Consider the following 11,621-nt stretch of genomic DNA (forward strand, 5'->3'; position numbering starts at 1 on the left):
AGTTATTTAGAGACAGGGACAAAAATATCAAATAAAATAAAGGATGGGACTTCCCTGGTGGCGCAGTGGTTAAGAATCCGCCTGCCAATGCAAGAGACACAGGTTTGAGCCCTGGTCCGGGAAGATCCCACATGCCACGGAGCAACAAAGCCCATGCGCCACAACTACTGAGCCTGCGCTCTAGAGCCCACAAGCCACAACTACTGAGCCCACATGTCACAACTACTGAGCCCACGTGCCACAACTACTGAAGCCCGCACACCTAGAGCACGTGCTCTGCAACAAGAGAAGCCACCGCAATGAGAAACCTGCGCACCGCAATGACGAGTAGCCCCCACTCGCTGCAACTAGAGAAAGCCCGCGCACAGCAACGAAGACCCAACACAGCCAAAAATAAATAAATAAGTTTTTTTTAAAAATTCATAAAAGAGATGAAAATGGCTTCCTCTGAGTAGGGGAAATGAGATGGTGAGGGAAAACGGGGTTTTTTTGTAAATGAAAAACCATGTAGAAATATGATTCTTTAAACTATGTGTACATTGAATAAAAACTAAACTAGGAATTCCCTGGTGGCGCAGTGGTTGACAGTCCGCCTGCCGATGCAGGGGACACGGGTTCGTGCCCCGGTCCGAGAAGATCCCATGTGCCACGGAGCGGCTGGGCCCGTGGGCCATGGCCGCTGAGCCTGCGCATCCGGAGCCTGTGCTCCACAACGGGAGAGGCCGCAGCGGTGAGAGGCCCGTGTACCGCAAAAAAAAAAAAAAAAAAAAAACTAAACTAAAAAATGTGACCTAATTACATTATTTTTTCCTGTGTCAAGGCAACTGTTTACAAAATCACTAAATGAGATTAGCTGTACCAGGAACAAAGAGAGGCTGATTTATGGGCATACATACTATACAGTAATCTTGGCCTCATCTGGCCAGGGCCCTCTACCCAACCACTGTAGGCAACTTGATCAGTAAACATACAGGCTGACTCAGTCAGAGGCCTACTTAACATGAAAAAACATACCATGCCATTAAGAGGAAACACCTTTTATACCTGTGATAGCTATAAACACTGATCTTCTCAAAGGTAGGGCCCCTGTGTTTCATTTCTGTATTCCACGTGCCTGGAATATAGCACGTGCCCAAAAATGTATTAATGGGTGCATAGTTTACCTGTTCAAAAAAATTCTCAAAGAGGAAATCATAAAGGAAGTTACAAAATATTTAGAAACACGTGACAATGTACTACACATCAAATTATACAGGGTTCATGTAACATAGTACTTAGCAGTAAATGATACACTTCTTTATTGAAAAAAAATAAGAAAAACTGAAAATCAGTTTGTTAGGTGTTCAACTCAAGAAACTTTAAAGAGGTAAGAAAATAAAACTAAAGGAAGATGGAAAATTATATTAAAGATAATTGAAGAAGGGTGGCACAGTGGTTAAGAATCCGCCTGCCAATGCAGGCGACACAGTTCGAACCCTGGTCCAGGAAGATCCCACATGCCACAGAGCAACTAAGCCCATGCACCACACCTACTGAGCCTGCGTTCTAGAGCCCGCGAGCCACAACTACTGAGCCCACGTGCTACAACTACTGAAGCCCGCACACCTAGAGCACGTGCTCCGCAACAAGAGAAGCCACCGCAATGAGAAGCCCGTGCACCACAACAAAGAGTAGCTCCCGCTCACTGCAACTAGAGAAAGCCCATGCACAGCAACGAAGACCCAGTGAAGCCAAAAATAAATAAATAAAATAAATTAATTTTAAAAAAAGATAAATGAAGAAATTAATGCAACAGGAATCAAGGAAACAATGGATGATATGCAAAACCCAAAACTGAATGTTCAGGATAAGGGTCGTATATCTACTTAAACAAGCAAACCTCTAAATAGAACGCAACAAGAAAAGACACAGACAATATGAGAAAAAAAATAGATGGAATAACTATAGTACAGCAGAGATTTACCAGGTGAGGTTTCCAAATCTTCAAGGAAAAGATAATCCTTACTTTAAATAAATAGTTTCAGGGCTTCCCTGGTGGCGCAGTGGTTGAGAGTCTGCCTGCCGATGCAGAGGACACGGGTTCGAGGCCTGGTCTGGGAGGATTCCACATGCCACGGAGCGGCTGGGCCCATGAGCCACAATTACTGAGCCTGCGTGTCTGGAGCCCGTGCTCCACAACAAGCGAGGCCACGATAGTGAGAGGCCCGCGTACCGCGATGAAGAGTGGCCCCCCGCTTGCCACAACTGGAGAAAGCCCTCGCACAGAAACGAAGACCCAACACAGCCATAAATAAATAAATAAAGCAAAACTGTCAACAAGTAAAAATAAGTGAACATTATAAAATAAATAAATAAATAAATAGTTTCAGAGACTAAGAGAGAAAGCTACCCAACTCATTTTATGAAATAATTATGTCCTAAACAATGACAGTACAAGAAAACAAAGTTAAAAATAAATCTGAGGTAGCAGATGCAAAAATCTAAATAGAATATTAATGAATTGAATTCATCAGTATATTTTTAATATATTATGATTCTAGCAAACACTGCTAGTTTTTCCTCAATATTCATTTTCCTCTATCCAATGTAAAAGAAGTTTCAACCAGACACATAACTACCTACAAACAGATTGCATTTCTAAGCCTCCTTTGCAGATAAATGTTGCAATATGAGTAAAGCCAGCCAGTGGTATGCAAGAACTGCTACTCTGTAGTGTATGGGAGTCTTACTTCAGGGTCATGTCAACCTCTTTCGTCTCTTCTTCTTTGCCCTTCTTCTACACTACCACCCTGACTGCAGATGCCACCATCTTGAATCTGAGGCTGAAGGCCACACCAGGAGCAATGACCTGAAAGAAGCATTGTCCCTGAGGACTTGGTGAAGCAAAGTTACCGTCATCATGGACCACTTAATCATCGCGGACCAGACTTAAATATAATAGAGACTAAAGCTCTATCTTGTTTAAGCACTGCTTGCTATTGCTGTCATTGTTATCATGTAACCAATGACTTTTGGTAATTACTATTAAGAACTGTAAAATGTCAAAAAAAGTTTTCTTTAATAGCATATCTGAACCAATTATAAAATACAACTAAAGGGCTTTTATTTGGTGCAAAATGTTTACGATTCCTTCTTTGCTTTTACGAAAAATTTTAAAACAACATATGCAGAAATTAGATATATAAAAATACTGAGTACAGGGGTCATTGCTGAGTCATGGAATTATGAGTCCTTTTTATTTTTTATTTAAAATGTTCTATATTTTTCATATAAAAATCATTATTAATATAAAAACTATAATTGACCACATAGTATATTTTCATGGAGTCCCAAGTAAGCAGAGTTATAGCACGCACACTGCGGGGGAAAAGAAACACAGAGCTTATTACATGATGAAACGGTCATGGTGACATGAAGGAAACAAAAATCTTAACAAAATCAACCATGGGGATCTCTAGAGTGTAATAAATGTGAAATGTAAACCCTGATGATCTTGTAATAATCAGTCTAGATTACCACCTGCCTCTGGATCTAGTATGATAAAAAATATAAAGAAAGAAAGAAAGAAGAGAATGTCCCTCTGCTTTTTACTTCAGTACAAAAGACGGCTGACAGATGTGGCAGTTTCTGTGGCAGGAAACAGAAACCACAGGAAGAAAATGCTCCTCTGAAGTGCTATGGTGGTTTTACTGCTGAAAAGAATCCGCTCAAACTTTTTTTCCAGAGCCGCTACTCACAGCAAAATCACTCTGAAAAGCTTGAATAAATTTGGAAGATTCACACTATCCAATTTCAAAACGTATCATAAAGTTATAAAACTTATTATAACAGTGTGTTATTTACAAAAGGATAAGCACATAGATCAACAGAACAAATAGTTGAGAAGTAGACCCACACAAATATAGACAACTGAGTTGTTTTTATTGTAACAATTTCATCAGGAGTTTATTTTTATATTATATGAAGGAAGGCTAACTCCATTTTACTCTAAATTTTTCAACACTTTCTTTTCCTTACCTAGTTTCTTCTTTCTCACTGATGTGAGATTTAATAAATAATCATTGTATTAGTCAATATAGTTTTGGTCACACTATGGCAATACATTAACTCTAAAATCTCAGTAAACAACTGATTTTTGACAAGGGTGCCAAGGCAACTCAATGAAAAAAGAATACTTTTGTCAACAAATGGTTCTGGAACAGTTGGCTATCCGTGTGCAAAAAGCAAAACAAAAACAGACAGAGGGCTTCCCTGGTGGCGCAGTGGTTGAGAGTCTGCCTGCTGATGCAGGGGACATGGGTTCGTGCCCCGGTCCAGGAAGATCCCACATGCCGCGGAGCGGCTGGGCCCGTGAACCATGGCCACTGAGCCTGCGTGTCCAGAGCCTGTGCTCCGCAACGGGAGAGGCCACAACAGTGAGAGGCCTGCATACCGCAAAAAAAAAAAACAAAAACAAAAAACAAGACAGAACAAAACCCTCCACACATTCCTCACACTCTATACAAAAGTTAAGTCAAAATGGATCATCGGGGCTTCCCTGGTGGCGCAGTGGTTGAGAGTCCGCCTGCCGATGCAGGGGACACGGGTTCGTGCCCCGGTCCGGGAAGATCCCACATGCCGTGGAGTGGCTAGGCCCACGAGCTATGGCCGCTGAGCCTGCGCGTCCGGAGCCTGTGCCCCGCAACGGGAGAGGCCACAACAGTGAGAGGCCCGCATACCGCCAAAAAAAAAAAAAAAGGATCATCAACCTAAACATAAAAGGTAAATTATAAAACTTCTCAAAGAAAACCAAGGGGAAAACTTTTTGTTGCCTTGGGACTGGCAAAGAGTTTTTCAATATAACACCAAAAGCATAATTCATCGAAACTTACCAAAATTGAAAACTTTCATTCTGTGAAAGACATTATTAAGAGAATGAAAAGCTAAACCATGGACTCAGGTTTGAACATTTGCAAAGCACAAGGTGTTAAAGATCTTATAACTAGAACATATAAAGAATTTTTAAAATTCAACAATAGGCAAGCAACTCAATTTTTTTTTTTTTTTTTTTTGCGGTACGCGGGCCTCTCACTGTTGTGGCCCCTCCCGCCGCAGAGCACAGGCTCCGGACGCACAGGCTCAGCGGCCACGGCTCACGGGCCCAGCCGCTCCGCGGCACGTGGGATCCTCCCGGACCGGGGCACGAACCCGCGTCCCCCGCATCGGCAGGCGGACTCAACCACTGCGCCACCAGGGAAGCCCAAGCAACTCAATTTTTAAAAAACAGGCAAAAATCTGTAAACATTTGACCAAAGAAGATATACTTATGTCCAATTGGCATATGAACAGATGTTCAACATCACTAGTCATTAGGGAAATGCCACTTAAAATCACAATGAAATACCACTATACATTTTTTTAAATGACTTAAAAACAAACAAACAAAACACTGACAATTTAAATTGGATCTTGGAAGAGGACACTAGTTGAAAACTGGAAAATCCAAATCAAACCTACAGTTTCACTAATAGTATTGTAACTAGGCTGATTTCTTAGCTTTGATCATTGTACCATGGTTATTTACGTAAGATGTGAACATATGCGGAAGCTGGGAGAAGGGTGTATGGGAATTCTCTGTACTGTCTTTACAACGCATCTCTGCGTCAAAAACAACTTCAAAATCATAAGTTAAAAACATAACCAAATAAACTGGACTTTTTAAAGCCATTCTTTCTGTCCTTAAGGCTACAGCTTTCTTCATGAGTTTTCCTTGGTTAGAAATACACTTGAATACATCAGGATATATTTAGCAAACTGGATATGCCATTTAGGTATTGGTCCACCAGTTCTACTTTAAAAGATCACCCCTTCGCCTAGAAAGGTTACTTCACCCCCACTTTAGCCTAACTTTGGGAATTCCCATCAACAACATTCTTCTTTCCATTGCAGGAAGCAACACTGCCAGAAACTATGGCAAGCACAGCCTCTTCGAAAATGCCTTTGATGATTGCAGCAACATGGAGGCAACTAGAGATTATCATACTAAGTGAAGTAAGTCAGAAAGAGAAAGACAAATACCATGTGATACCACTTACATGTGGAATCTAAAGTATGGCACAAATGAACCTATCTATGAAACAGAAACAGACTCACAGACATAGAGAACAGACTTGTGGTTGCCAAGGAGGAGGGGGGTGGGAGAGGGAAGGGCTGGGAGTGTGGCATTAGCAGATGTAAACTATTATATATAGGAGGGATAAACAACAAGGTCCTACTCTATAGCAGAGGGAACTATAGGCGATAACCTGTGATAAACCGTAATGGAAAAGAACATAAAGAAAGAATGTCTATATGTGTATAACTGAGTCACTTTGCCATACAGCAGATTGGCACAAGATTGTAAATCAACTATATGTCAATAAAAAAAATTTTTTAAATGCCTTTGATGATGTACACAGCCCGTGCTCCTGCTGACTACCTCTCTGCAGCACCCAACACTGTGAAACCCCGCCCCCAGCTAAGGTTACTCCAGTCCTCTGTCTCCTTCCTTTGTCCTCTGTCTCCCACCAGTGTTTCTCTAACAGAAACACAAAGAACTGCTGTGTTTTCATGCAGTCTCACTGTTCACGTTCCCACACTTGATTTGGGCATCAGACCTGCAATAGTTCAACGCTTACTGGGTGGTGGAACTGCCATTTCTCTGCCTGTCTCTCATTATAAAGAACTTCTCTGAAATTCTGAATTCACTGGTCTGGTCGTTCATTCACCAGCAAGTATCTAGGTACTGGGGTTAAGAGCTAGGAATGAGATACAGTTGTTAATAAAGAAACAACAAACCCCAAACGGAGTCACTTGTGCTAAGTCCCACATCAGCAAACCAAGACTTAATCTCTAACCTAATTGCCGTTTCAGCCTCTCTCAGGAATGTGACCTTTAACCAACAGATCTGGAATTACCTGGTCAGCACTAGAGGGGTGACCCCCACCTTCCCCCAAAAGGAAGGTGACCCTGCCTGAAACAATCCACTCTTAGCTAGAAACTTCCCTTTTCTGCCCACTCCTGCCTGTAAAGTTCTTCCATTTTTTACAGCTCCTCCGAGCTCCTTTCTACTTGCTCGATGGGATGCTGCCCGATTCATAAATCATTGAATAAAGCCAATTCGATCTTCAAATTTACTCAGTTAGAATTTTTTTTTTAACACAGTGATGAGCAAAACAAATAAAACGAGAGGCATCAAACTCTTCAGAGAGTGTATCCCATTATCCCTCACACTCTTGGAAGCCTGGGTCAGCAGAAATGGAGGAGAGCCAGTGACAAGAAAAAGCCTCTTGAAAACGAAATCAGAGGTCCTGAAACACTACAGACTTACTTGTACAACTGGGTGGGAACAAGCAGAGAGTAGCAGTTGTTTATTATTGTACACTGTATTCGAGGGAAACGTCTGGAGTTCAAGAATAGAGATTTAAAGATGAGATGGTAAAATTCATAACAACTTGTCCAAAACAGGCCAGAAAACCTTAAGTTTTCGCCTTGTTTAAAAGAAGTCCTAAGTAAAGGGAAAACCAAATATTATGAAAAATTTTGGAGACATTTCACACACCAACCTTCCCTTTATTAGAATTATTTCATTATCATTACTTTAGTTACGTACACTCATAAAAGTTGATTTATTCTGAGTTGAGAAGTCCGTTTTATCATCACATGTATTGTGCTTACATTTTAAAATCAGAAACAACTTCCCCAAGATAAAACTGATTCTTCAACTCTTTTGGTTTTAATATTCCAAAATAGACTAGGTGACTTGGGGTATTATTTTTACCCTATGTTGATTTGCCTACCTTGTAAAGGAACAAGGAACTTTTCCTTCAACCCTTATTTTCCCAGTGATTTGTTTAAAATGAAAGGTAAATGTGTGTTTGTGTACACACAAGTGTGTGTGTGTACAATCATTTTTATATAAAGATTTATTATCTCTCAATTTATTTTGTAAAAGGGGTTTGTCTCAGAAAATCAGTGTCTTCTTGCTTTACTATTGTGATATCGTTATTTATAATAAGAAATACATTTGGTATTTGCCCCTTTTTCTGGCACAGAGCTCCTAAAACCCTTGGAATTTCCTCAGTGAGATCAACAAAAATGCCTTTGTTATGTGTTAACAAGGTGACTTTTGGAACACACCTAAGGATGGGGACTGATTGCCAGGAAAACCAACTGTGAATAGGAGGTTGGAACTTTCAGTTCCACCCCCAGGTTTCCAGGAAGTGGGGAGAGGCTGGAGGTTCAAACAATAACCAATGGCCAATGATTTAATCAACTGCACCTATGTAACAAAGCCTCCACTAAAACCCAAAAGGACTGGGTTCAAAGAGCTTTCAGACTGGTGAACACATGAGGTGCTCGGGGTGTGGCACCCCAAAGGGGGCGTGGAAGCTCCATGCCCCTTCCCACAACCTTGCTCTATGCATCTCTTCCGTCTGAGTGTTCATCTATGATCATAACCTTTTATCATAAATCGGTAAATGTAAATAAGCTGTTTTCTTGAGTTCTGTGAGCCACTCCAGCAAATTAACTGAAACCAAAAAGAGGGTCATAACTCTAACTTATAGCCAATAAGTCTAGGTGACAACCTAGACTTGGGACTGGCATCTGAAATGGAGGGCAGTCTGGCGGGACTGAGCCCTTAACCTGTGGATCTGATGTCATCTCCAGGTAGATAGTATCAGAATTGAGTTAAATTGTAGGGTACCGAGACAGCATTGCAGACTTGCTTGCTGTGGGGGAAAACACACGTGTTTAATGACCAGAAGTGTCCAAAGTAAAGTGTTCTGTGTGAGCAGTGAAAAAAAAAAACTCACAGGTGGGTTTTTTTCCAACTCAATTATTCTTCCCTTAAGCCCTGAGGGCATCGCAAAAGACCATCAGGATAAAAAGTTACAGTTTAGCCAACCCTGCCTTCAGTCTTTGGTGCACACAACAGGATCCACAGGGGTAAGTAGTGTAACATAGTGGGTAGAACAAGGACTCTGGGACCATGTGACTCAGGTTTGAATCCCAGCTCTCTCTCTCCTTCTCCATCTCCCTCTCCCTCTTTGACTTTGGACAAGTTATTTAGCCTCAGTTTCCTCCCCTGCAAAATGGAGATAATAAAAGTACCTTCTTCAGAGGGTTGCTGTAAGGCTTAAATTTCACGATAGGTATAAAGTGTTTGGACAGGGCCTAGCCCATAGCTATAAATATCTGAAGTTATTGTTACTTTCAATCAGTTCCCCGAGGTCACAAATGAAACGCAGTTATATGGTGACTTAGTGGACAGATGGCTGACTTAACTAGAGCTATTAAAGAACACAGCTCTCAACACTATGTTAGTGATTTATAAAGGAGCGTCTACTCAAGTTCCTCCCTGGGCCCCAGGATTGAACTCACACACAAGTGCATCCAAAGGACACACAGGAGAGGATTAGAAAACAACTCCTTCCATCATTTGCATCTCCAGATTTAGAACTAAGAGTCCTAAAATAAACAAATGGAGTAGATTTGGAAATGATGCATCCACTGCTTCTTCTTTTGTCGTGAATAGTGGGAGATCTGCCCATCACGTGCCAGGGAGACATTTTCCTCCAGACACCAAAGAGAAGCAACAACTCAGGATGACTGAAACCTGCGATCCCCCAGAAAATCAACTGTCACCATCTCGCATCATTTTGATGTGAATCATTATAGGCACCGAATGCGTCCTTGGTATCACTGCAAATGGGTTCAGTGTGGCTATAAATACAGCAGAATGGATTCACAACAAGGCAGTTCCCACAAGTGGCAAGATCCTGCTTTTCCTGCGTGTAACCAGAAGAGCGCTACAAAGCTTCATGATGCTAGAACTCACCTTCAGTTCAACATCCCCACACTTTTATAATCAAGATATTCATCGTATATGATACGTTCAAAAGAGGTTTCATGTTCATAAATTATTGTAGCCTCTGGTTTGCTGTCTGGCTTAGATTCTTCTACTTCGTGAAGATGGCGGATTTCTCCTACCCCCTTTTCCTCAAGCTGAAGTAGAGAATTTCTGGATTGACGCCCTGGCTTCTGTGACTATCAGTGTTTGTTTCCTTGTTATGTTCCTACAGATTCATGCTCTTCAGCCTCAAATGAGTAACATCACTGGGCATTTCTATCCTGTATTTCCCTAAAGAAGTCATTCATTAACTACCCATGATGACTATCTCATATCTCTTCCTCAGTTCTAAACCTCCAGTCTATCATCTCTCTGCCTTATTTTCAACTGATGAAGTTGTCCTTACATTTTCTTTTTTGATAGAAGTCATTAGGAGGTCATTCCTTCACCTTTCCATTAGCGAATCCATAAAACCACTAATTTTCTCCTACATTTCTAATGTTTCAATAGAAAGAGTGCCCTTCTATGAACATAGATACAGAGAACAAATTGGTGGTTGTAAGAGGTGGGGGGGAGAGGGATGAGAAAAATAGGTAAACTGGTTTTATTTTTAAGTTCAAATAAAATTTAAAATTTTTAAATAAATAAATCTAGGCAAAAGGAGATATTACAAACAGATCATAATCGTGAATTTGAATGTGTTACTCAAAATTCTAAGAGCTATTTTTCAATGTCCAATTTCAAAATATACATGTTGAACACGTGTACATTTCTGGTCAATATATAATTAGTAGCGGGATTTCACAGTTACAGAATATGTGTATCTTCAGCTTTTATAGATGCTCCTAAACTGCTTTCCAATAAAGTTCGCTGTATTTTCATACACAGTGAAATACTACATAGTACTAGAACAAATTCAGATAAATCACAAAAACGAAATCTCATAAACATGGATATAAGAGAGGATAGATATTACGGTACCATTTTTAACAATATAAGCATTACTGAAACTGCTCTCTGCAATTTTAAGACAGGATATGTGGGGTGACTATTGTCTAGAAAGGAGCAAAGGGGGACTTCTGGGGCACTGGTACCATGGTAATACTTTGTTTCATGATCTGGGTGCAAGTTACTTATTTTTAGTTTGTGAAAATTGCTGAGTTATATAACTTCAATGAAGAGTTTAAAAAATTAAGTGGCTATACATGTATATATGTATTTGTGTATAAATACTTCAATTAAAAGGTTTTAAAAATCCTAAACAGGGCTTCCCTGGTGGCGCAGTAGTTGAGAATCCGCCTCCCGATGCAGGGGACACGGGTTCGTGCCCCGGTCCGGGAAGATCCCACATGCTGCGGAGTGGCTGGGCCCGTGAGCCATGGCCGCTGAGCCTCCGTGTCCGGAGCCTGTGCTCCGCAACGGGAGAGGCCACAACAGTGAGAAGCCCGCAAAAAAAAAAGAAAAAACAGAAATAATTTTAAATATGATAAATGCAAATCAAGAATTTAGAAAAATAATTACAAAATAAATCTAAGGAAATCATAAGGAAAACACGATTTATAAACATAATTCATTAAATAGTCATTTCATGAAATATCAAAAGGTAGAGAATTAAAAATGAATATAAGAATTGGTTCATTGCAAAAAGACAAAATTAGTAGTGTTAACATATAATTGAGAAAGAAAGACAAAGGAATACACAAAATTTTTGAAAAAGGAAAAGTTACCGCAAACTGGAAAAATTACAATA

At 40.5% G+C, this 11,621-nt stretch overlaps 1 pseudogene; it reads left to right on the forward strand.

Moving 5' to 3' along the window:
- The first annotated feature begins 9,581 nt into the window (after positions 1-9,581).
- LOC136127967 (taste receptor type 2 member 39-like) lies at positions 9,582-10,128 on the forward strand (annotated as a pseudogene).
- The last annotated feature ends 1,493 nt before the right edge of the window (positions 10,129-11,621 follow it).

The sequence above is a fragment of the Phocoena phocoena genome, chromosome 9 (genome assembly GCF_963924675.1).
Source record: "Phocoena phocoena chromosome 9, mPhoPho1.1, whole genome shotgun sequence".
Classification (NCBI taxonomy): Eukaryota; Metazoa; Chordata; class Mammalia; order Artiodactyla; family Phocoenidae; genus Phocoena; species Phocoena phocoena.